Below are 26,842 nucleotides of genomic sequence, written 5' to 3'. Positions count from 1 at the left end.
GAAGAATCCCAGAGTGTCAGCTAAGGACCTACAGAAATCTCTGGCACATGCTAACATTTTTGTTGACACATCTACAATAAGGAAAACATTAAACAAGAATGGAGTACATGGGAGGACACCACGGAGGAAGCCATTGCTGTCCAAAAAGAATATTGCAGCACGTTTGAAGTTTGCTAAAGAGCACCTGGATGTTCCACAGCACTACTGGCAAAATATACTGTGGACAGATGAAACCAAGATTGAGTTGTTTGGGAAGAACACACAACACTATGTGTGGAGAAAAAAAGGCACAGCACACCAACATCAAAACCTCATCCCCACTGTAAAACATGGCGGAGGGAGCATCATGGTTTGGGGCTGCTTTGCTGCCTCAGGGCCTGGACGGATTGTTGTCATTGATGGGAAAATTAATTCCAGAGTTTATCAAGGCATTTTGCAGGAAAACGTAGGACCATCTGTCCACCAACTGAAGCTCCGCAGAGGATGGGTGATGCCACAGGAAAATGACCCAAAGCATACAAGTAATTCAACAAAACAATGGCTGCAACAGCACAGAATACGCCTTCTGTGGCCCAGTCAGAGTCCTGACCTCAACCCGATTGAAATGCTGTGGCATGATCTTAAGAGAGCGATTCACACCAGACATCCCAAGAATATTGCTACACTGAAACAGTTTTGTGAAGAGGAGTGGTCCAAAATTACTCCAGATCGTTGTGCAGGTCTGATCTGCAACTACAGGAAACGTTTGGTTGAGGTTATTGCTGCCAAAGGAGAGTCAACCAGTTATTAAGTCCAAAGGTTCACATACTTTTTCCTCCCTGCACTGTGAATGTTTACATGTTATGTGCAATTAAACCATGGCAACATCTAATGTTTGTGTAGTATTATGTTCCACAGACTGTGTTCTTCTATTGTTGTGACTTAGATGACGTTCAGAGCACATTTTATGCCCATTTCATGCAAAACTCCACGTAATCCCAAGGGGTTCACATACTTTTTCTTGCAACTGTATTAGACCTATTTGACCTATGTGTACTCTAATGATGTTGAGTAACATGCATGGTCTATACCCCCTTTGCACATGTTTTTACTTGTACAATATAATTGGCCATAAATGCAGTGCTTAGGTAACAGAGTGATATAAATATTTCTCATCTATGAATAAGAAATAAAACATAAGTGTATGCTCAGCTTGCCTTAGGGAAGAAGCCTACCTAATAACAATATTACTAATAAGGCATTCATAATATCATATATTCTTGCCAAGCTGTAGTACATTCTTTGCTGGAGTCCAGTCCAACCCCAAATCCTCATGTAAAGTAAATGAGTTCACAAGGCACTGAAAACAAAATTTGAGCATGCTAAAAACCAAAAAACAAAACATGAAACTATAGCAGCCTAATTGGATACTATGGCTGTGACCAGCATACAATGAGTTTATTATTTCACATCCTGTGCTTCATGTGACATCATTAGAAGCTAAGATTGTTTTATTTTCCTTCAACAGAAAAAAGACTCATATACTGTACATGCATCAGTAGCTGTAAGTAAAAACTAAAAACCAAGTAATCAGGGCATTTCTAAGCATATTGAGAATATCCATTTCCTAAGAGAGAAATGCAAATGTTTGTGCATTTTCATGGAAAGGATTACAACCTTCCTTAATGAAAACTGTGTGCACACATGCAAGCACCTTCATTTTTGGTCACATAACAAAAGTCATTTCTCACTGCAGAGGCATTGCAAATGAGGCAAAATGAGTGGATTATTCAGCGGCTGTCTAGAGCAGTGTTTCTGAACCTTTTTTCAGTCAAGGCACCCTTTAAAATTCTGGACTGTCTGGAAAGCGCCCCCTTTTACAATAGGGTGCCTCGAGACTGTTCATAATTTTAAAAGGGCACCCCATTCTAAAATGTGAAAAACTATTCTACTTGTTTTATATAATGCAGCAACATCCACACATGAAGGACACCCAACATTGGAGGTGATTTATTTTTCCAAAGCAAATACACTTTTGCACACTGGTACTGACTAGTTTTCCAATGTTTCTCTTCTCCCTCAGTTTTTCTCCATCACTGAGCTAATGTGACCTCAGCACTGATGGAGAGGGGCAGGGGAGGGGCAAACTAGGATGCTGTGCACGCAACTGACTTCCTCCTTATCAACAGGTTGCCAGGACGCTGGCGGTTAGAAGGTAGTAATGGTGCACAATAAAAACGTATGGCTTTTTGTAACTAAAAGGCAGGCTTGCTCCACCCACTGGCTTGTATACACATTTTGGTCAAATTTTAGACATTTTGCCAAGGCACCCCTGAAGAAACCTCAAGGCATCCCAGGGTACTTTGGCACCCTGGTTGAGAAAGGCTGGTCTAGAGAGCATTATCATCCAAGGATAGAGTTTGGAAATGTTTGAAGTCGTGAAGACACAGACACCTTTTGCTGCTGTTTCAACAAGTTTTAGGCTTGTGTTGATTGCATATTTCACAGATAATTCAGAATTTATTGTCAGGTGCCTTTGACCTGCAGTTGATATACGTCTGACCTGCTTCAAGCAGGGTTTACATTCCTATAAACTTGTGTAGGATTGCAAAACCTATCTATAGCAAAAAGGCCCTTCTACCTTCCAAATGGCTTTTATAAGGCTTATTTCATACAGTTAGGAACCCGGCTTGGCCCTGTTCCTTATGGAGTTGCTGAGCCAGGAAGGGGGGAGAGACTCCACTCTTCATCTATGGAGTAAGGATTGTCTTTCTGTTGTTAGACTGTGCTTGCCCCCCACCATCACCCCAGGCACTGGCAGGCAGTGCTTATTCCTTATGGGGCTGCTGAGCCATGCACTCTAAGGGGCAACTCTCCCATTCTGGGCACTCCACGGGGACACTCCTGCTCTGGGCACTCTAAGGGGGCACTCTCCTGCTCTGTGCACTCAAAGGATCACTCTCCTGCTCTGGGCACTCTAAGGAGACACTCCTGCTCTGAGCACTCTAAGGGGGCACTCTCCTGCTCTGGGAACTCTAAGGGATCACTCTCCTGCTCTGGGCACTCTAAGGGGTCACTCCTGCTCTGGGCACTCTAAAGGGGCACTGCTAATCTTAGCACTCTAAGGGGTAAGCCTGGTCTATATGGGTACTGTGATCTAAGGGGTCATTCCTGCTCTGGGCAATCTAAGGGGTCACTCCTGCTCTGAGCACTCTGAGGGTATACTCCTGCTCTAGGTACTTTGAGAGGACACTCCTGCTCTGGACACTGTAAAGAGACACACTTAATTGGGGCATTCTAAGGGGGAAGTCTGTTTTATATGGGCACAGAGATCTAAGGGGTTAATCCTGCTCTGGTCACTTTATTGCAGCACTCCTGCTTTGGGCACTCTAAGGGGTCATTCCTGGTCTTCTGATCTGAGCACTCTGGGGGGAAGCCTGATCTATATGGACACTGTAATCTAAGGGTTCACATTTATGGGCATTTTAAGGGGACACTCCTGCTCTGAGCAGTCTATTGGGGCATTCCTGTTCTGGGCACTCTATTGGAGCACTCCTGCTCTGGCCACTCAATGGAAGCACTCCTGCTCTGGGCACTCTAAGGGGCCACTCCTAATCTGGGCACTCTAAGGGGCACTCCTAATCTTGGCACTCTAAGGGGGCACTCCTAATCTGGGCATTCTAAGGGAGCAATTCTGCCCTGGGAACTCTAAGGAGGCACTCATACTTTGGGCACTATAAGGTTGGATCCCTGCTCAGGGTGCTCTAAGAGAGCACTCCTGATCTGGGCACTCTATGGGGTCATCCCTTAATCAGGGCACTCTGAGGGATCACTCCTGCTCTGCACTGTATACTGCTCACTGCCCCCCACTGTAAAATGCTTACTGCCATCCACTGTACACTGCTCAATGCCCCCTCCCCCCCACTGGATGCTGTTAACTGTGCCCCCACTGCATACTGCTCACTGATCCCCAGTATATGTTGCTTACTGCCTCCCCCACTGTATGCATTGTACAGGGGGCACACTGACCACCATTGTACAGGGGGCACACTTACCATGATTGTACAGGGGGCACACTGAAAAGTATTGTTGTACTCAGTCCTGACCCTGACACATTGTACACTACATAGTGCTGTTATCTTCATTCTATATGCTCTGATGTATGTTTCACAATAAATGGAGCACACTGACTGCTGTAAATATGGAGGTTAATTATTATACAATGTTGGGGGTTAATTATTGTGTAGTTCTGGTAGTTAATACTGAACATTCCTGGGGGTCTATTATGGTGCTATGCTGGGGTTCAGTATTATGCCATGCTGTGATTTAATTGTTGTGCCATGCTAAGGGGTTAATTATTGTGCAATATTTGAGGTTTACTATTGTGCCATGCTTGTGGTAAATTAATGTGCAATGCTTGTAAAGGCTCTTTACACCCTGGTCACATCAAAGCCTATTTTGAAATTGTACGACTTACGGTGAAGTAGTACGATTTCAAAATCAGGTGACTTGCCAATTTGAGGTGTGATTTGCAAGACATCTGACACAGATGTCTATGCAAACTGCACCAAAAGTAGTGCATGACCAAGTGGGAACCGCACCTATATGCTCTCTCTAATAGCGGACAATAGGGTGTGACTTGGCATATGATTTGCAATTTGCATGGCATGCAAACCGCATGCCAAGTTGCACCCGATGTGACCGGGTGTAAAAGGATAAGGCAGTTAACTCAGAGCACAGAGTGTGCCTGTAAGCATCTGAGCACATGAACACTAATAAACAGCAATATTCTATCTAATATCTAGTTCAGATTAAGTCTGCTGTGCCTAAGTCACAGGATTTTGGACAAAGCAGTTTGATTATTTTTCCTGTCTATCTCACACACACAGTGATTATTTCTCCATGGAGACAGGAGGTTATTGCTCACAGTCCTATTAATGTCAATGTTCAGAAATACCAAGAGTCTGAAGAGTCTGGTTTTTATGTTACTGTAACAACTTTGTTGTTCTCAGTGTGTTACGCTGCACAACAGGTCCCAACCTTTGTTAGCTAAGGAGCCACTTTCAGATGTACAGTATATTGTGTTGATGTACAGTATATTGTGTTGAGATGCATTAACTAGCTGTCAAAAATTGTGAAACATTTGTAATGCTACCCCCACAGGGGCCACATACATTAACTGGTTCTTTCCCAAACAGTACAGAGGCCACCAGTCACCCAAGCAATAGTCCATTCACTTTGGCTCCAATAAACAGGAGAGGGATTGAGCATGAGACACTCCAAAAAAATAGCAAACAGCAATTAGAGGACATTCTTCCCCTGATGCAAATGGGAACATTGAACAGTCTATTACCTCACAGCTGAAAACCATGGGGCAAGTCTCTTGAGCATCTGTTAACGTGCACCATTGTACAACTGCTGGTACCCAATATATTCTCCAGAACACTGTACAGTCATGGGAATCAATTTAGGGTCTTTACTCACAATTCCCCAGGACACCTGCACACCTTCCAGCGGGCAGACAATCCTTTTGTAGACCAGATCCCTATGGAGAAGTCCTGCAGTCAGTTCCAGATCACTTCCAGGTTCCAGCCCTGCACCACTGAGGCCTCATAAAACAGCAATATAAGGTACATAGGCTGCCTCAGGGGCAACAGCTCCCTGAGGCTGGAAATTCTTGCTGAAGAAATACAATCTCTTTGAGGCTCTGCACTATTTATCACCTTTCCAGCCACCATCTGGGCTCACCTCTCCAGAGATTTGCAAGGCCCTAATCAATATTCAGGCTTGCTATTTGAATTTTCCCTCCCTACTCTCTAGAAGCTTCTTCTAGAGGCATGGGGAAGCAACCAAAGTCAAAGCCTGTGAAACCCTGAACAGATCAAGCCAAACAATCTCTGCTCTCCTGATTACAGAAGGAGCCAAAAGCTAATTTTACTTAACCTAACTAGGAGGTCGCTACAAATTCAAATAAAAAAAAAAAAGAATAATATATACACATTTTGCTTTGATTCATGGTTTGGGGAAGATTATATTAGAATATTGTTTTACTTTGCATCTTTAAGGTTCATTGCTGTATAAGCAAGGAAGCTTAGAAACCTCTGTAGTGTATTAATGTGCTTTTACTAAACAAAAATTCTGTACATACAAATTATTACAATTATAAGTATACAAGACTGACAGGTATATATACAACAAGCAAAATGCTACCCATTTTCCAAGCGAAAAAGCATGAACTATTGTCTATATACAGTATGAATACGCAAAAAATTACTTAGCTCAGGTTATAGTAGCTTCAAGATCTCCAGGCTAACAGGACCCCAGGCTTATGTAAGAGTTGTAGAAAATAGGCAGCCCCATAAAATTAAACTCCAAAACCTAATACCTAATATAACAGTAATCTATCTTTGTCAATAGAAGATATTAGTGATTGCATTTTTATTGTATCATCACAAGAGGGCAGAACTACATCCTGTTTATAATAGAAGGACATGGAAGGGGGAACTAAAAGTCTAACACTTTGTTTCCGGCAGGACCGTGATTACAGTGAACATCCGGTCACATGCAATTAAGAGTTTTCTGTGTTTATTACAGGTAAGCAGGAGGCTGGTTAACATGATAAATAGGACGAAATGACTTAACATGTGCCCTGGTGGTCAGTAAATGCTGCTGCTACTATTATGAAATCAGAGTACTCGCAGCATGATTGTGAATATATATTGTAGGTATGCGATTTGGCGCTAAGATACAGGAAATGTGATTTCTCTATTGCAATAAGCTATTGTTATGCAGAATAAGTTAATAGCATATCTGCAGAGGTCTAGATATTCAGTATTGTGATTAAAGATGTTTATTTATGCATATGGAAATACTTATTAATGTATATGGTAATGTTTAGTAATGTATAGAGGACCAGGATTACAGTGAACATCCGGTCACATGTAATTAAGAGTTTTCTGTGTTTATTATAGCCGTTCCTAATAAAGCACTTCTGGCTTCACCCGACCCATCCTTCGCACAGTGGAATTATTTACCATATGTGCAACACGTACTGCACAGCGACTGTAGAAAATCAAGCAAAAGCGTCATCAGGTGAAGTTTTTTCTGGCACAGACCTTCATTGGTGTTACATCATTATAGAGTTCTCCTTCAGTCTAAATTGCTGGCCTTTTTATTTAGAAAGTTTTAGCATCCCCATATGGGTGTGGCCCCTTTCTCAATACTGGCTTTCAATGGGAGAAATGTTTCCCAATTCCAACTCTAGATGGCACTGTCGTTTCATACATGTCATAGGTCATAAATGTCAAAAAGTCAAGTTATGTTGACCTCAGCTACAGAATGCATTGTTTGCCATTTTTCCTGTAAAGACAATGGAAACATCAAACTACCAACTGACTTTAGTGCAACATACAATAGTTTATGATGACTGTAAGCTTTATCGAGGACTAGTTTTGCGGGAAGTGTAGTTGGTCAATGGCTAAGGAGGCAAGATTTGAGGAGGTGGTTTCTTCTTCCTTATGTCATTTGTTTGTTTGTTTTTTTATATAAAACTGTGAATTATTATTGCATGGCATTGTAGCTTTATTATATTCCTCAAGTATGTGCAATTTTGCTGCCTGTGGCCCAAGAGGAAGTGTAGGATAGATGAAATTAAAATCTAGATTCCAATGCAGGAAAGATGAACATTATCTGAGAGCCACAAATGACTCATTAGCCATCGTCTGGAGAGTACTGTGTTATAGCAAATGTAACTTCTACATATTATAATATAACATTTAACCTAGCATATGAATTCCAGCTTGCTGACATACTATCTACAAATATTTTGGTGTTAACAGTTATATCAACCGTTAGAAGTCACACATCATCAAAAGTGTGAATAGCTATAGAGAAGTAGCAGAGTCATATCTTACTTGCTCAGCCTTCGTCACACTGTACAGTACATACCACCTGTGTTCCCAATGTTTGTGCATTTGGTTCAACAGACCAACTGAGCAACTATTTTAATCTTTGCAAGGATCCTCAGAAATGTCACAGGAAATGAATAATGTTATCATTCAGCTGTAATATCTGATGGATCCGAAAGTCGCTGTTTTGCATTTTAAACAGAACGCAAGTCACATTATTTGCCTGCTAGGTAATTTTTATCTGGCTTCAGGTTTCTACATTTAATTATGGTACAATTTGCCATGGCACAATAGCCTGATAAATAAGCATGCATATTATCAATGACATTAACCTTTCAGCTATGCTGAGCTTTTGTGCCTGAAATAGCACTTTTACAATCTGTGCCCTCTTTTTAAGACCCAGTCATTACGTGGTGTATTTATAGGAGAAATTAGTGGTAGGTGGCTGAATTGCAGCCATGACTCATCAGCTCTTCATTAATAGAAGGGGATAATTTTGGCAATGATTTACTTTCTTGGAAGCAATCGGCGTCTTTCTTATTTTCTGATGATTTTGGGTGATATAAATAAATGTGCATTACTCTATAGGTAATTATTGCTTCTGTTTTGTCACTTAGGCTTATCATTAGAGCACAAAAGATTCTATAAGTAAGGAGTAGGAGGGTGTACAACAGGAAATACCCTGCTTACACAGCAGCTGAATGCCCGATACAAAAGAAATTACATGAGTAGGCAACAAATATCTGTTGCATTGTTTTATACGTGTAACACTCTCCTAGTCGGATGCAAGGATGGGTAAGTTTAGTTTGGGCCAATTGCAGTTAATGGGGTTAATATGTTCTATTAGGTAAATTTAGTTTGGCTCACTGTACCCAATGAGGCTGGAATTCTGATAGGGGTTTATAGCTAAGTGTCAGTGCTGGTAAATTTAGATTAGCTCACTGTAACCAGTGGAGCAAGGTTTGATTGTTTTGGTATGGTCTGTGTCTCAGAGGCTGTATGATTGTTTGCTTCTCCCTGTTCACCTTGAGGAGCTCTGGGTAATAGAGGCAGGAATGTATCAATCAGCAGCTTAATATTTATGTAACCCAAGCCAATCCCTGGGAAGTATGGCCCAAAGGATTCTGGAAGAATGCATAAATACCCTAGAGCAGAGAGCAGCCTGGTCTTGTCCAGAGGGGGAGATCATCGCCTAAGAGGCTCATTTGCCTCTCCTGGGCATTTTACTATGTGCTCGTTGAGTGAAGCCCCAGCTGGGAGGCTGGAGGGCCTTGAACCACTGTTTACTGCTGAGGAATGACTGAGAGGGCTGTTATCTAAGGATCTAGTCTGTGTTTACTGGGAGAAGCTGCCTACAGGATACTGTTAGGAGGCCACCATCTATCCAGAGGTGTTCTGTGAGTACAAGTGCAGAGGGAGCTCTTAGAGATTGAGTACTATCACCTCTCTTATGTGTGCTAGGAAGTCAGCCATGTGTTTCATAGCTTTTCAATTCCTCAGGAGGGAGGCTGTTGCTTGGACTGTTCTCCAAGCAAGGATCAACCTCCTCAATACTGCCTTGCAGAACCTGTCTACTCTGCCACACAGGGACACTGTTCAGCATTACAATAATTTTGAGTTTCAAGAAGAAAGTTCCAGTGTCGTCGAAGTTCATTATAGCAAGTTATTGGAGTATTCTACTTGCCCAATCCCCATCCATGTTCAACCCTCTATTAAAACACCAAAACCAAAAACCCTAGACTGTTTCTTGAACTGAAAGAGAGAAGTGCACATGTGCCTTGCTGTGGGGCGATAGTGGAAAAACACCTTGGGACCTACAATCTGCTGGCCTCTACAGGGATCCAGCTGGAGAGAGAAGGGGAGAAAGGCAATGAAAAAAACTGAAGATTTAATTCATGGACCATGAGTTATGGACTTATCTGGTACTATCAATTTCAGCCAGAACTATAGCATCTAGAAATACTAGCACCTGTACTGACTGGTTTACCCTTATGCGTATGTGATTGTATCAGAAGTGAAAACTTTTCCAACAACATGTTCATTGATATTCAACTTTTAGCTCACTTAAAGGGCCCCAAAGTCCTTCCCAGCATCTCTAACAGGCCACATGTTCACTTAAGGTACAACTAAAGTCTCCCATATTATAGTCTATACATATGATGCATACATTTCTTGAAGTATGAGCCAAATCCTTCTTAATTTGTGTCTCACACACTTCCCACTCTCAAACACTGCAGCTTACAGTGAGAGGGTTTGTCAGGGTCTGGATCTATACCTGGGACCTCTGCTGTGTCTGGCAGTAATTTTTCGTGCTGAGCCATCTGGGGTGCTGGACTGCTACCTCTCTGATCCATATTTTGTGAACTTTGAACTCTTTGCTCCTTACGTGAACATCCTATTCAAGCCATGCCTCTGCACTTCATGTTTGCCAGATTATTGTGCTCTCTTACCAGCCAATATCTCACTCCTGCTGTCATCCATATCCTTGCTATCACTTGTTACTGACCTGCTTGATTCCAACCTGCAATTACTTGTTACCTACCTTTGGCTTGTTTACTGACTACACGTCTGCTTTCCTTCATGCTATATCCACTACTGAACCCCAACTTGGTCACCTTCTGGTGGGTGATCCTGAGGAGTTTGACCTGGTACTAACACACAGCAAAACCCATATCTGCCATCAGGAGCTCAGGTGAATACCAGTTAATAATTAGACCCCACACCTATGATGAGCCCACATCATCCTCCAGGGTCACCTGCTTGTATGCCTATCTTGCTGGTCAGTGGGAGTCTCTCTACTGCTTTAGCTTCTGGTCTATGAGCCTGACCCTTGACTGTGACAGGGTTTCAGCAACAAAGGCAGTGCTGTCCATCCAGAAAGCAGGACTAGGTGTAGTCACATGCCAATTGACAAGCTACAGGCCTGTGAATGAGCCACGACAATGCTGACAGCCATGCCTGGAGTCCGTCAATGCTAGCCCACAGTAGTGCAAGCAGGTCCAGCCTACACGAAAGTGGCAACACTGTTCTAAATTCAGGAGCAGTGTAGCATTGTTGTTACTCTATCACAGGAAACTGCATTAGGTGATCTACATTATTAGGATCAACAGGTATTTGTGGGACTTTGGAGGGTGCCCCAAAGAATACTGTCAGTGCAAATGCACTTATAATTAAGTGCTGCAGCACACATTTTAATGGGAGGCTAAACTTCTGCTTCAAAAATAATAGTGAAATTCTGGAGAAAATGTAATGAAGATTTAATGAAAAAGCAGTAAAAAATTTAATGATTGTGTATAAGAACTAAATTGAGGATGGAAGGTTGCAATTATTCGAGAAAAGAAAGCAACAAAACTGTCACGTGCAGAATGTTTTCACAGCTTTATATCACATTTTCAGCTCACTGTGAGAGTTACACCGGGCACAAAAGAAAAGTAATGCCTCTGCCTGTTAATAACACCTTTTTGCTCCAAATAATAGGGATAGGTCAGTTGTGAGTATCCATTTTTTGCCTTCTCATTTTTATTAAATGCCATGAACTTAGTGGTACATGGCTTTTAATAAAATAAGAAATGTGTCAAGATAGCATGCAGCAGAACAAAAAATATACAAAAGATACAGAAAGGATATGTATGTACAGCATAAAAAGTGGTCATTTTTAATCTACAATGATAAATAACAAGGAGAAATGCACATTTATCAAGGGTTTAACAGGGTTAAATAGATGCACAGACATGAGAAGCATCTGTCTGGCGAAGGAGGGGTAAAGCTGGGGCCAGTAAACCTACCACACACAAAAAATCCCCTGGGAAAGGTAGTTCTCCTGGTCTAATATATACAGTTTGGCTGTAAATTTGTGAGACAGTGGTTGGAGGCTACACTCATAGATATATTGTAACAATACTGTTAAAATGTTTATGTGTGAATATATTGATCTGGACAAAATGTTAGTTTTCATAAACCTGCAATTGTCTTCTGAGCTCAGTACACATAAATACACTGAGTTGGCGTGTGCTGAAAAAAAAGCAGGAAATACTGAATTTTTACATAGTACAGTACGTTGAGAAACACTATGTCAAATAACATCACACTGAAGTGCATAAAGATGAATACAATGTCATTTTTTAAACATTTCAATAACATTTAAAAAGAAAAGAAAAAAAGTAAACCATCGCATGCATTGTAGCAGCACATTGTATCCCTATCCCTCACAGAGTACATGAGCGGGCATGCATTGATTGGCCAGTGCAGGATGATATCACTATTGCGCATGCAAGGGGTCATTCATCCTGCAAACTGACACTGTGCCAAAAATGTAAACTGTGTAATCACAGCTCAGTGTACATTCTGCAGAGGAAGGCAAAGAAGCAGGTAAATGTATTTTATTGCACAAGAGACACTATATTTAAGGACATGTAAAAAAGGAATAAGAAAGGCACCACTGAGTGCAGACCGTTAATACATTAATTGTAAACAATAGTGTATTATTATGTAGTGCAGTATTAAAATATTAACGGTCTGCACTCAGTGGCGCCTTCTTTATTGCTTTTTGACATGTGACATTGGAGATTTGCTTCTGCTCTACTTGGGGGGCTGCCTTGAGGTATTAACCATTTTGTGGTCCTCTGTGGTCTTTCTACTGGATCAACCAAGTGGCTTTGTCCCCCCTTTCCCTCTCCCCTCCCCCCTACTGTGCCCTTCTTACCTCTTACCCCCTGTGGGACTATGGACCTAACTATGGACATCTAATTTTGTACCAACTCACCCCATGTATACATTTAAGGACACCTAGTATGACCCTTCCCACTCTCATCATGCTTCAGGTTTTTGCTAGTATCCTAGGAGAACATATGTCTTCTCTCCTCTGAGAGAAGCAAAACGTCTTTTTTTACTTTTTATCAAGATTTCTTTTTTTCGAGCACACTTCTTCAGTTGCTGCAGAGTCAGAAGAAGTTCATTTTGCAGCTTTCAGTGTATTGCCATGGAAGCTGTAACAGGACAAGTGGTAGAAGCAGGGCTGGCCTTTAATGTGTCCTAGAGCACTGGGCTCTACTGAAGGCACTCACCTAGACACCTGTATGTAAAGTGTAAGTCAGAGAACTCTACAGCTTCAGGGCCGCAGTGCACCTGTCTGGTGGAACTCTGTCCATGAAAACTCCCAAGAGAGTGTACCCAAAGGATGGGGGAAGACTAGTCGAAGTGGCATGTTTCCTGAATCCTACCTCTTTATCACTTTTTTGCCTGTGTGGAAACCACGGGACCTCTAAGGACCCCAGCTGTAGTAGGTTTGGGCTTTGGCCCCTATAGGCAGGAAGTCTGATAATTCTTACATTGCTTCAGGTCACAAGGTCACTCTCAGGAAGGGGAGCTGTGCCATATTTGAATTTGGAGCTCTATAAGCCATCTACTGAGGCTGTGTGTGCTTGTTGGCCCTATTGCTCCTCCCAGGGTTCTCCCTGCACATGCATGAGTCTATTTACAATGTGTCTGCAGACCTCATTGCCTTCCTGCCATCTCCTCTGTCTATGTACCTCCTCTACAACCTGCCTTACATTAAAGTGTTCCGCCCAGTTTACCCCCTGGAAAGTTGTTTGTTCTTCTCCACCTTAGGCTTAGAGTGCTTTCAGAAGCACATGACGCTAAGACAGCCAGGCACCCAGGGAGTACTAAAACATTTCCTTTGGTTTCTCATGGACTTTGGTTGCCCTCTCTCCATAAGGACTCCTGTTCCTGTGTAAAAGCTTGCAAAACCTGTGCTCGCTTGAAATTCTTAAAAGTCAATCCCTTTGGATTACCCTTACCTTTGCCTGTTTGTGTGTGCCCTTGGACGCACATCCAGGCTAACTTTTCCTAAAGTTCTGCTGCCTCTACACCCAGTCTGTCTCTACACCTGCCAATGCGGTCCAGTCTGCCTCTGCACCAGTTATCCCAGTCTGTTTGTCTGCCCTGCATGCTAGTTTGGATTCCCTTGTTGATGACCTTGGATTGAATATCGACTGCTCTCTGTACTCTGCCTGCCTTTTGACTATCGATTTGACTTTGACTATTCTGAACCTTGTCTGGCTTGTGCTTGGGCTGTCCTTGAACCACTCTGCCTGTGCGCCAACTGCAAGTATCCGTTTGCTGTGCTCAGTTCGTGTCTGCCCCAGTGTGGTAGCCTGGCACTATAGCATTGTGTACAAGTCCGGGGGGCAATCGAGTACCGATAGACTTCCCTTATGAGAGAGTGGGCTGCTATAGGTGAAGAACACAGAAACCAGCTATAGTGTCTTACCACCCGAGTTAGGAGTAAGCGTGACAAAGTTTATCCAAGATTCACAGTTTTCTCAAGACATTTTTTGTAGAAAAAGGTCTTGTTGACCTCAGTGCTAAGTTAGATGTAAAGCCCACCAACAAAGGTGAAAATATAGGGTGAGATTTACTAAAGCCACTTCACCTTGAATCTGGTGCACCTGTACATGGTAGCCAATCAACTTCTAACTTCAGCTTGTTCAATTAAGCTTTGGCAAAAAAAACTGGAAGCTGATTGGTTTCTATTCAGAAGTGAGTCTGATTTTGCATTCTCTAGCTTTAGTAAATAAACCCTGTATCATTTATGGATTGCTCTTATTACCGAAAAATGTAATGATAGGAACTCTGAAATATTAGCGAACGATCCTATAAGCAAATAGTTGGAGAAAACCCTTCAAAAGAAGAGTTCAACTACATTATGAACTGTAATCCAACTATGCCAACATTTTACTCATTACTAAAAGTACACAAACACCAGAAAAACAGCCACCAGGATCTCCTATTGTGTGGAAATCAAAATTTAATGGAAAATGCAAGTAAATACACTGGAAACATTTTGAGACCATATGTATATGTATTAACACTATATATATATATATAGGACACTAGGAATTTTGTCAACAAATCATCAGATTTGACAATCTCTGATGATGTATTTCTAGCCAGTCTGGAAACTTAAGCCTTATATAGCAACATAAGAAACACCTTTGGGTTACAACTATACTTTTTGAGAATGAGAGGTAGAGATTTTCAGGCCCATAGAGAATTTTTCTGAAGCTTCTCAAGCTTATTCATTAGCACAACTACCTATTCTTTGGAAACATCTACAGAAAGTTAGTAGGCATGGCAATGGGTACCTCATGTGCACCAACTTTCACGAACCTTTTTTTGGGTTGTAGGATACAGTTGTATTGTAGAGAATATGCATCAATACACATGCAATATATTGCTGTAGACCAGGTTAAATGAAGCTATTTATTAATTCTATGGAATGGAACTAGAGAACAAGAGCATACTGACACTACATGTCGCTATGTGTTTGGCCGCTTTGTAAGTGCTCCTGCCGGCTTTTATCCCTTTGTTTTGTACGGTTACATTCTGTATTTGAGTAATATCTACAGGCGTACCTCGGTTTACGAATGCCTCAGTTAACTTAATTTTCTGTTTACGAATGAAAATTCATTGAAAATAATGCCCCGGTTTACGAATTTCTCATAATGAATTTATTATCAGCACTGAGGGATTTATTTTATCACGTTTTGACATAAGGATTCATTTGATCATTTTTGGCATTGCAATTTATTTACATGCTTATTGAGACTGGCATATATTAATTCCTTTGCTAGCTGCCTTACCTCCCCACTGAGCACAGCCTATGTTTGGTCCAAACATGGCAGTAAATTTGATTGGTAAAAATTTTGGGTAGCACAAAATATTAAACTAGGCCCAAGATCTTGACAAGATGCTGCTAAAAGCAGAACTGAAATGCATCTTTCACTTAGGATCAGGATCACCAAATGCTCTAAATAAGGGCTTTACGTTTTTGCCTATTGTGCATGATTGAGATAAGTTATTCTTTTATATCCTATTTCATTCTTTAGTTATTAAGTCTCTTCTATCCTAAATAATTTTCCCACTTGTATACATATATGAGAGACACTTGAGCAAACCTACATCCACAGGTATAGCATTGCTGCAGGGGAGAGGCGGGAGTGCTGACAACAGCTGGGACATGGGAGCCTATGAGTGACATCCTGGAATTCCTAGCCATTGTCAAATGCTCATTCCTCTCCCCTGCAGCCCCCACTCACTGACACAAGGCAGCCAGATCACATGACCAGACTGGAGAGGGATGCGAATAGGTAAGCATACACATTTTTTATACATAGTTTAGTCAGCAAAGGTAGCAGGAGGTGGAGGGGACATTTTTAAGACTCATTTTTGATAATATGGAATTACATTTTAATTCTTGAGCCTACACACTGTGTACATGATAACATATGACACAGTCCTTGAACCATCAAGATACGCTTTATTTACTGTGCCACAAATGAAAGTCTAATAGACATGTACAAACCTCCGTTGGGTGCACAGTAAGGACCTATTCACACCAAGTGCAGTAGGATTGAGTTGGGCAGCTATTCCAGTGCAGTCCCACTGCAGCACAAGGCAAAATGCCTTGTCCCTTACCTGGTCAGTTCACACCACCACGTTGCCTTGACAGGATAATTCACAAAAGAGGCAATGGGGGGTTCCTTCATTTCCTCTGTGGGCAACCATTCCAACCACTTACCACAATCCTGGGCTCCTAGCGGAACAGGAGAGCCTGGGAACCACCATGGGTGGTGGTGGTGGAGGGGGAACTGCCCTTCACAGTGCTGTAAAAGTGATTGGGTGGCAGTAAAGCCATCCAGATCATTTTTACAAAATAGCTGATTGCAGGCTGAAAAAATGGTATCAATGCAGCCATGATCTTGTAACAGCCACTTGCTAACAGACTCTTTTTATATGTACGTCATTCAACAAGTGATTAAAGGATGAAAATAGCTGCCACAATATGGTGCTTTTTGCACTTGTTTACTGAACAAGTGCAAAGATCACCATGATATTATGGCAAGGAGTGCACTGTGCAGTGCATTGGATTTTCAATCTGTTGTATAAAAAAAGTAAGTGCACTACACACCATATATTGGTGTCTTCACTAAGGTTGGGGGCTATGATTTGGGCCATGGTACTGGGGGCAGACAGTCCAGTACAGCAGATATGTTTTGTTGCCAAGAGGGTTCTTGGGCCCTGGCCCAAATCATAGCCCCCAGCCTTAGTGCAGACATCAGTATATGGTGGGTAGTGCACTGAGAAGTGCGCTCATGTTTTTTTTTCTTTATAACACATATTCTGACTGACAAATTTAAAAAACAGTACAATGCAATGCCGGCCATGACACAGTCAGTGACCAGTAAACAGAGGAAAAGCTGGTCACAGACTTTGCCACAGTCATTTAACTATGTATGGCAGCGGCAGTAAGTGATTTGTGGCACAGGGAAGCAGGAAGCAGCAGTTTGTGGACAGAGATGACCTTCTGTCCTCCAGGCTAAGCCAGGTTCCTCCCACTTAAAATGCGTGACATGGCATCTGGAAAAACTATAATAGAGTGCGGTGACACTGACACTGGCCAGGTCAACAAAGTGATCTTTCAGCTGGCCCAGCAATGTGCCATGTGAATCACTGCCTGGTGCTGGCCTAGTACTACTCACACAGTGCAGATCACTCTTCCACTCACTCTGCTGTCTGTTTCTCAGTGGTGCAGGCACAGTGCATGTCAACAGGGCAGGGACACTTTTGGCAGGATGGTATGTGGGGTTTGGGCACCCAAACTCCCCATTATCTACACCTCTGGCTCAACAGAACGTGTGTTCTCAAGCTGCCAATTCATCAAATGGCTGGCTTCATAACTAATTACTCCTAGAATTTCTGATACCACAATGAAGTGTGTATGAGATAGCTTAGAGATAGATTAGACAATGTGACATGACCAGAATCTACATGGGGCTGCCTATGTAACAACAACCACAAACTTACCTGTGCTTAGGACAGGGGTGTGTGAGCATGGGGGGACAATAGATTAGACAATGTGACATGACCTGAATCTACATGGGGCTGCCTATGTAACAACAACCACAAACTTATCTGTGCTTAGGACAGGGGTGTGTGAGCCTGGGGGGGACAATAGATTAGACAATGTGTCATGACCAGAATCTACATGGGGTTGCCTATGTAACAACAACCACAAACTTATCTGTGCTTAGGACAGGGGTGTGTGAGCATGGGGGGGAACCTCTTCTTTTATATAAAGAGGCCCTGTGTAAATGTTTAGATATTTCCATACTAATGGGTCTGTTTAGAGCAACATAATCATTTTTACAACAATCACTGCAGAGTTCTGTAGTAACAAGAATCCATGGAATTGTACGCTAATACTTGGAATGTCAAAATGATATAATAGAGCACTGTTCACCAAACATGAATCACTACAATTACAAAGCTTCTGTAGACCCTATTTTTGACATTGGAACCCACAGAGGGATTAAATCAATAAGTGTATGGTTGAAACCTACAGTCTCATTTAGATTCCCTCTGAAAAATAGATATTTACAAACAAAAAGCAAGTGGATTAGAAAGGTCAGTGTACCATTGAAGGTATGTCTATCCCTACTTGAAAAGCACTTGCTAGTAATGGCATACTTTACAGTTTACCTAGGGTCTCATTCCCAATTCCACTGCCATGGTGGTCCAAAGACATCAGACATTCTCAAATTTATGTAAATGGAAATGTACAAAAGTACATCTGTGCTGTCTCTCTCTGTACAGAGATATGCAGATACTATTCGTTTAAACTCATCACATACATGTGTTTCTGTGCCCCCCACCCCAGGCTTTGAAATCACTGACATACAGTTAGGTCCATATATATTTGGACACAGACACAATTTTAGATTTTCAGGTATTAAGAGCTGTTATTTCTAAACCCTTCCTCCAATTTGGATGTACATACCATCAAATTAAACCTGAGAGTGTGCACTTTCTGCCCATATCCTTTATATAACTTCCATTATATAACTACAACTTGAATATGTTTTGGTAAATACCTGAAAAAATCTAAAGTTGTACCTGTGTCCAAATATATATGGACCTAACTGTATATGAGAATTTTACTTTTATCCTTGGGAATGCCTCCATGCTAGTCTGGAAAATTTTAATTGAGAGGATTAAAGAATGATTCTAGAATTAACTTTCATTATGAGAATTTCATTATTTTCCTGCGTAAAGTTTTTTCGTCTCACATTTTTTTCTTAAAATAGAAAATCTGGAAAATGCTAATAGCATTCATTTCAGCTGTCAACACATACATAGGTAAACAAGTGATAAAATACACTTCACAGAAATCTTATAATGCAAAAAAGCAGGAAAATCTCATCTCGTTTTAGAAAAACCAATGGATTTTTTAATATTTCAACAAATTGAATTTTTTGTGTTGGCTCGTTTAACAGAAGATAATATTGACATATAATGACATAGTCTTAAGATCTCATTCTTTTGATCAGTTTGCAAATCATTAGGAGGGAACTAAAGTCCATTACCTAGTATTAATTCCCAAGCCCTACATATCACAAGAACATATTTGATGGGATTTACTGCCAATGTGCTCTGTATTGCAGATTATAATTTTCAGAGCAGCTAATTAATATGCTTTTTGTTGCAGATCATACTTTTTAGAACAGCTAATACGCAAGTAACCATAAAGTGATTCAAGAGTTTTTTTTTCTTTTATAAAATACAATAACAAAATAAAGCTTTCTTATTAAACTGTCTAAAAAGTTGTAGAAAGAAGAAGATCTGACCAAATTTGCTCTTATGCAAATTCATACAGTACAGGTGAATGAGTAACAGCACAGTGACTAAATGGTTAGCACTTCCTCCTGGCAGTACTAGGGGTGTTGGTTCGAATCCCAAGCCCGGCACTACCTGCATGGACTTTGAATATTCTTCCCGAGCCTGCATGGGTTTCCTCCAGGTAGTCCAGTTTCCTCCCACACTCCAAAGACATGCTGGTATGTTAATTGGATTCTGTCTAAATTGACCCTAGTGTGTATGAATGTAAGTTTAGGATCTTAGATTGTACGCCCCTTGAGGGTTAGGGACTGATGTGAATGTACAATATATATATGTAAAGCACTGCGTAAATTGACAACGCTATATAAGTACCTGTAATAAATAACACAGTTTATATGTGTTTGGGTGAAAGAACAGGTGCTTGGTAATCATATGTAAGGTAACATGTTTAAATGAAAGTTCACCTTTGCAAAAAAAAAAGTATGAATGCACATAATTTTGCATGTGAAAAAAATGTGCATTTATAATTTTTTTTATTAGGAGCCTGCAAAGCATTGCACCCATGTGATTCTCAGTGTATCTGTCTGCTCATACCTCGTACAGGCAGGCAGTAACACAATGACAAGTGTAACAATGAACTACCTAGAGTACACAACAGTGCCCTGGTAGTCCATTGCAAACTACAAGCCATCAGCTGCAAAGGCTACCGGCACTTGTAGTTTTCCCATTCACAGAATTCTGTGAATGGATGAGGCAGCTGGGTGGGTGGATCCCCACACAGCTGTGTTTTTTTAAATTGTGACAGTGGGTGCAGAGAAAGGATCCCTGACCCACTGCAGACCTGGGGATCAGAAGGGTGCAGGGGCTGCTGCAACAGTGACATCTTACACCCTGAATACAGGTGCAACATGTTACAAAAGGTGACGTTATCCTGTTATTTTAATGTTGGAATTAAAAAGAAACTATTTTGGGTTTTCATGGTTTTTTTTTAATTCCTATATTTTTTCTTGTTTACTCCCAAAAAGTATACACTTTGCAGCATGCCCCACACTGGCATCTCTCCTTGCACATCTTCAACTTAATTTGTCCTCTGCACCAGTGGGCACACTTCTGATAGTAAGAACTATCTCATAAAAAAGCCCAGAACCATCTCATAAAGCTAGCTACATACTTGTAAATGTAAAATAGATATACAGTGTATGTATTATTTCCAATATACTGTCCAAAAAAACTAGGATACTGTTACTGTGTCATCCCAATATACACAGACCTTTGGATTTCAAAAGATTGAATACATTTTAAATAATTCATTGGCGTGTGCTGAAATGTTAATTTTCAATCTTTTTTTTCAATCTTTTTTTTCCCTGAAGACTCAAATAAAGATGCTGCAATGTTCAGTAATATAGTACAGAAATTATATGGCAAATATACAGTATAGTGTAAATAGAGAGCACATGCAGTCTCAATACATGTGCAGGTTGGAGGTTGTGAAAGAAGACAGAATTAGGCTGATTTGCTAAAGGAATTGGGAATCTTCACTTACAAATTGTGTGAATTTTCACTTAAATAATTTGTTGAAAAGGAAATTCCTATTCACTTTGAATACTCAAACTTATGCAGATGATTTTCACATGATTGCATAAATAATAAGTCACTTAATTGCTTTACTAAATCAGCCCAACTTCATAATTTTACATTTTCTACTATACAATTTAGGGTTATGGTTGAAAGTTAAAGAGTATGTAAACCCAAACAATGAAAGAGATTAAGTCTGGTGAAATATGCTATATGTTTTTTTCCTTTCCTTAGAGGGTTTAATAACACTTTAAAGAATATGTTAAGCCAACATTTCATATTCCTGATATGTCCCTGCTGTATCATGCACTTGTATGTAAAAGTATCCTGTTCTCTTTGTATTGCTTCCTTTGTGTGAAATCCCTGGTGTTCCTGCCAGTTCCTCTGCTGTCCTATCAAAAACTGTCCACACTAGATATGAGAACACAGCATAGTTAGTGTTCTAGCTGAGCTGAAAGCTCTGCTCTCCTCCAATTATAAAACTTGTCCTGACACAAGCCCTGCACAGCCAATCACTGGGAAGATCAGTGTACTACTGTTTATCCTCCCCCAGCTCTTATGCAGCTGAGAACAGAAGAAATGTGCCCACTTATAAAAAAAAAAGGGAGAAAAAGTATTTATAATGTTTTTTATATATGTATACACAAATGTTTTGCCATTCATTTCTATTATAAACTGTATGGGTTGTTTTACAGGGTGAGAGTTCCCATATACTTTAATCACTTCAATATTGGACACTTTTACCCTCTTCCTGCCCGGGCCAATTTTCAGCTGTCAGTGCCGTCGCACTTTAAATGACAATTGCGCGGTCATGTAACACTGTACCTAAATTAATTTTTTATAATTTTTGAGCCAAATAGAGCTTTCTTTTGGTGATATTTAGTCACTTATCGACCGCACTAGCTGAATGATGGCTACAGCGCAGCCTGCCAGCTCTGGTAGCACATCATATGACATCATCTCATGATCGTGCTTCCCGTGCACTCCCTGGGGCCCACATCAGCAAGTGTCCATGATGTCTGTGTCCCTTGGATGCAGGGCATCATGGATCTGTGTAGTGAGCCAATCACAGTGGCCCTTTACCATGTGATTGCTCTGTCCAATGACAGAGCGATCACTTTGTAAACAGAATGGGGTCATGCCTGGGTCAGTTTTCTCCTTTACTCATACCAATACCAAGTGTGAGGAGAGGAGAGAGATCGGTTGCAGCACAGTGAGTTTGTTTTGCCTACTGTGCCCTACAGTGCTAATCTGTGCCCTATAGTGCCCATCAGTGACCTATTAGTGCTCATCAGTGCCCATCAGTGCACAACAGTGTCCATCAGTGCACATCAGTGCCCATCAGTGAGTGCTTATCAGTGCCCTACAGTGCTCATCAGTGACCAGCAGTGCTGCCTCATCACTGCAGCTTATCAGTGCCCATCAGTACCCATTGGTGAGTGCTTATCAGTGCCCTACAGTGCTCATTTGTGCCCATTAGTGTCCTACAGTGCTCATCAGTGACCATGAGTGCTGCCTCATTATTGAAGCTTATCAGTGCACAACAGTGTTTCTCAATGCCACACAGTGCTCATAAGTGCCCTACAGTGCACATCAGTGTCCTACAGTGCTCATCAGTGACCATCAGTGCTGCCTCATCACTGCTGCTTATCAGTGCTCTACAGTGTCCATCAGTGCTGCCTCATCACTGCAGCTTATCAATGTACATCAGTGCTGGTTATCAGCGCACATCAGTGCTGCCCTATATCAGTGAATCCTCATCAGCGCCCTTCAGTGCCGCTTCATCAGTGCACATCAGTGCCGACTTATCAGTGCAGCCTCAGTGCAATGCAATAGTGCACATCAGTGCAACCTCACCAGTGCACATCAGTGCAACCTCATCAGTAACCATTAGTGCAGCCTGATCAGTGCAGCCTCATCAGTGCACATCAGTGCACATCAGAGCAGCCTCATCAGCACCCATCAGTGCACCCTCATCCGCACCCAGCAGTGCAGTCTTATCAGCACCCAGCAGTGCAGCCTCATCAGCACCCAGCAGTGTAGCCTCATTAGAGCAGCCTCATCAGCAACCATCAGTCCCAGTGTTCCCATCTCAGCAGTGTGTCACCACAGCCCACAGTCACTGGCATGGCTAAAAAATTATTTTCCATTAAGGAATCATACCAAATCCTAAGCATGACCGACGAGAGCAGTGGGGACCTCTCTGTGTCTGATTCTGATTCTGATTACAAGCTCGTTTTAAGTAGTGGGTCTGCTACAGAATCAGAGGAGGAGGAAAGTGTGCCCACCAAACAAAGGCATCCAACAGTAGCACAGTAGCATCCTCAAGAAATAGAGTGCATCTGCAAGAGAGGCCAGGTACTAGGGGGGTGTCACCTTAGCCCCAAAGGGTTAGGACCCATGCCAGACTTCCATATGCCCTTGGAAACCTTCTATGGCTTCCTCCTAACTCAGGAGCAGCTAACATTCCCCCTTTTACTGCCCAGCCAGGTGAACACAAAAAAGTTTGCCCCCATTTATTTTTTAATTCAGTTTTTATGGATGACTTGTTATGTTCCATTGTAGACCAGTGCAACCTCTAGACCCAACAATTCATAGCCAACAACCCAGCTTCAAGTTATGCCGGTCTCTGTGAATGGAAGCAGTTAACAGTGGAAGAATTTAGTATCCTTTTGGGCCTCACGTTTAATATGGAACTCACCAAAAAAAATGAATTACACTCTTCCTGGTCTACCCACCCAACCCATCACATGCCAATTTACTCATCAGCTTTGCCAAGAACAAGATATTTAATGATAATGCTGTTGCTCCATTACAAGGATAACACCCAATGCCCTCCCCGAAATGACCCAACATATGATAAATTGTATAAAATTAGGCCACGTCTTAATTTGTATTCAGAAAAATTGGCCCAAGTAATGCCAGACAAAAATATTATCTATGTGGATGAGTCATTTGTCCCCTTCACTGGCAGGCTGGGCAGTTTATTCCCAGCAAAAGGGCTCTAGCAATACTAAGGCTGATATCTTGTAGGGATCTATATGGAGATTTCACAATTGTCATCACAGGTTGTACTTCTTGCATGAGAGTGATGCTAGGCTTTAGCTGTAGAGCTTGTCAGGACAAACTGTAAAGCTCAACTAGGATTTTGGTTACATTTCACTTTCTTTTTTACAGATATAATAAAATTGCCTGAGAACAGTTACATCAGAAGTATAAAAACAGGTTTCCTAACAGCCCAGAAAACTTTGTGCACACATGCCTCCTGGTGCCATAATGGTGATCATCTCCCCTTATTAAGAACACAGTGGGGGTTATTTACTAACACTGGAAAGTGCAAAACCTGGTGCAGCTCTGCATAGAAACCAGTCAGCTTCCAAATTTTAGACCTGCTTCACACTAATGAGATGCAGGAAATGCAGCGAATCCTGTGCATTTCCCACAATGCATTGCAATCGCACAGCGTCCATGCGATCTGGTGCAGGTGTCAATGTTAAATTAATGACACCCCAAAACAGATCGTAAAACACAGTGCGATTGCCAGAAATTGGATTTGGATTGGCTAGTGAAAGTCAGGTGCGGAAAAAAGGTCCTGCACTATTTTGGTGCAGATGCGATTTGAGCTATACAAAATGTATGACTCAAACCCATCGTACAGACATGCTGTGCCATTACTGTGCGAGTCACATGCGGTGTCCCGCACCACACAAGTGTGAGCCTAGACCAGGGGTCTGCAACCTTTAAGATATAAAGAGCCACTTGGACCCGTTTCCGAGAGGGAAAAAAAAGACTGGGAGCCGCAAAACCATTGCAACATTTAAAACAAATCCGACACTGCATATATTGCAAAAAGCGCTCTGGTCATGAAGGGGGTTTAAGGGCCCAGGAAGCAAAGGGTTAATCAGGGCCACAGTGTATCGTCATAATCACAATCGTAGCCTTAGGTCAGTGGTAGGCAACCTTTTTTTTCAACTGAGCCAAATCTCGCCAAAACCACGATTGAAATTTATTTTGAGAGCCACATTTTTAAAACTGAAAATACATCCCCCATATAGTAATTCATCCCCCATATAGTAATTCATCCCCCATAGTAATTCATCCCCCATATAGTAATTCATCCCCCATAGTAATTAATCCCCCATATAGTAATTCATCCCCCATATAGTAATTCATCCCCCATATAGTAATTCATCCCCCATAGTAATTCATCCCCCATAGTAATTCATCCCCCATATAGTAATTCATCCCCCATATAGTAATTCATCCCCCATAGTAATTCATCCCCCATATAGTAATTCATCCCCCATATAGTAATTCATCCCCCATAGTAATTCATCCCCCATATAGTAATTCATCCCCCATAGTAATTCATCCCCCATATAGTAATTCATCCCCCCTATAGTAATTCATCCCCCCTATAGTAATTCATTCCCCATATTGTGTCAATTCACTTACCTTTGCTCCGCACGTTCCTCTCGCCGTGTTCCCGCACCGTTCCGGTCTTCAGGACGGACTGTGAGAGGAGAGGAGTTCGTCACGCTGCCCAGCCTACATCCTGACAGCCAATGTTTGCCACGCTCCGCGGGCCGGATTAAAAGGTCCGCCGGGCCGTAGTTTGCCCATTGCTGGGCTAGCTGCAGAGTCCTGACTTTTGGGGCAGCCGCCCGAGAGGAGGGAGGGGAGCGGGCGCCCGGCACACAGAAGAGCCGCATTAAAGAGTGTAAATAGCCGCGGCTTGCCGACCACTGAGCTACGGCAACCCTATTGCCTGTCACCTGGTGGGCAGTGTGCTCCGGAGCCGCAGCAAAGGTGAAAAAGAGCCGCATGCGGCTCTGGAGCCGCGGGTTGCCGACACCCGGCCTAGACTTATTGCCAAAGCTTCATTGAACAAGCTGAAGTCAAACGCTGATTGACTACCATGCACAGCTGCAGCAGATTCTGAGTGCTCCAGTTTTAGTAAATCCCCCCCAATGATCCTCAATACACCTCCAGTGCACAACAGCATCCCAAAATCTATCCTGGCAATCTACTTTATGTCTATAATGGTGCCTTGCTGAAGAAGTGGAGGTATATGTGTATATTTGTTATAGGAACTGCCTAACAAGAAATTTGGTCAAAGAGTCGCAAACATTAAAGACTATAACAAAGTAAACGATGTGATATTTACTTGAGTCCCAAAGACACTAAGCTGGCCATACATTATTTGTATTTTCTTGAGATTTTTGGTTTAGATTTAGAAGGTCAAACCTAACAAAACTTTCAATTGTATCCAATTAGACAGGCTCTTGCACTACATAGTTGAAGGTAAATCTAAAGGAAATTGGGCAGAAATTGGACAGAAAATTGTATAGTGTATGGCCAGCCTAAGCCCCGGTTCAAACTGGGTGCAGCTTTGAAGACATGCTCTTTCTGTGCAAATTCAAAGCCGCTGATCATGTGCAGCTTGCTGACATCTGTGCGACTTCATACACAGATGTCAATGCAAGTCACACGTGAAATCGCACAATAGTGCAGGAACCTTTTTCACACTCACTGCGACTCAAGTTGCACTAGTTTCAACAGTTCCATAGTGGCAAATAGGGTGCGACTTGTCATGCGACTTTGATCTGTCAAGTTGCATGAGAAGTCGCAACCCAGTGTGAGCAGGGATGCTTAGCTGATTGGGTATCACTGTACTTATATAGGTCCAGCACAGGGGCGGA

This window comes from Staurois parvus, unplaced genomic scaffold (assembly GCF_062004578.1).
Source record: "Staurois parvus isolate SC_StPar_1 unplaced genomic scaffold, SC_StPar_1.0 ptg000019l, whole genome shotgun sequence".
Lineage (NCBI taxonomy): Eukaryota > Metazoa > Chordata > Amphibia > Anura > Ranidae > Staurois > Staurois parvus.
This window is presented reverse-complemented; position numbering follows the sequence as displayed.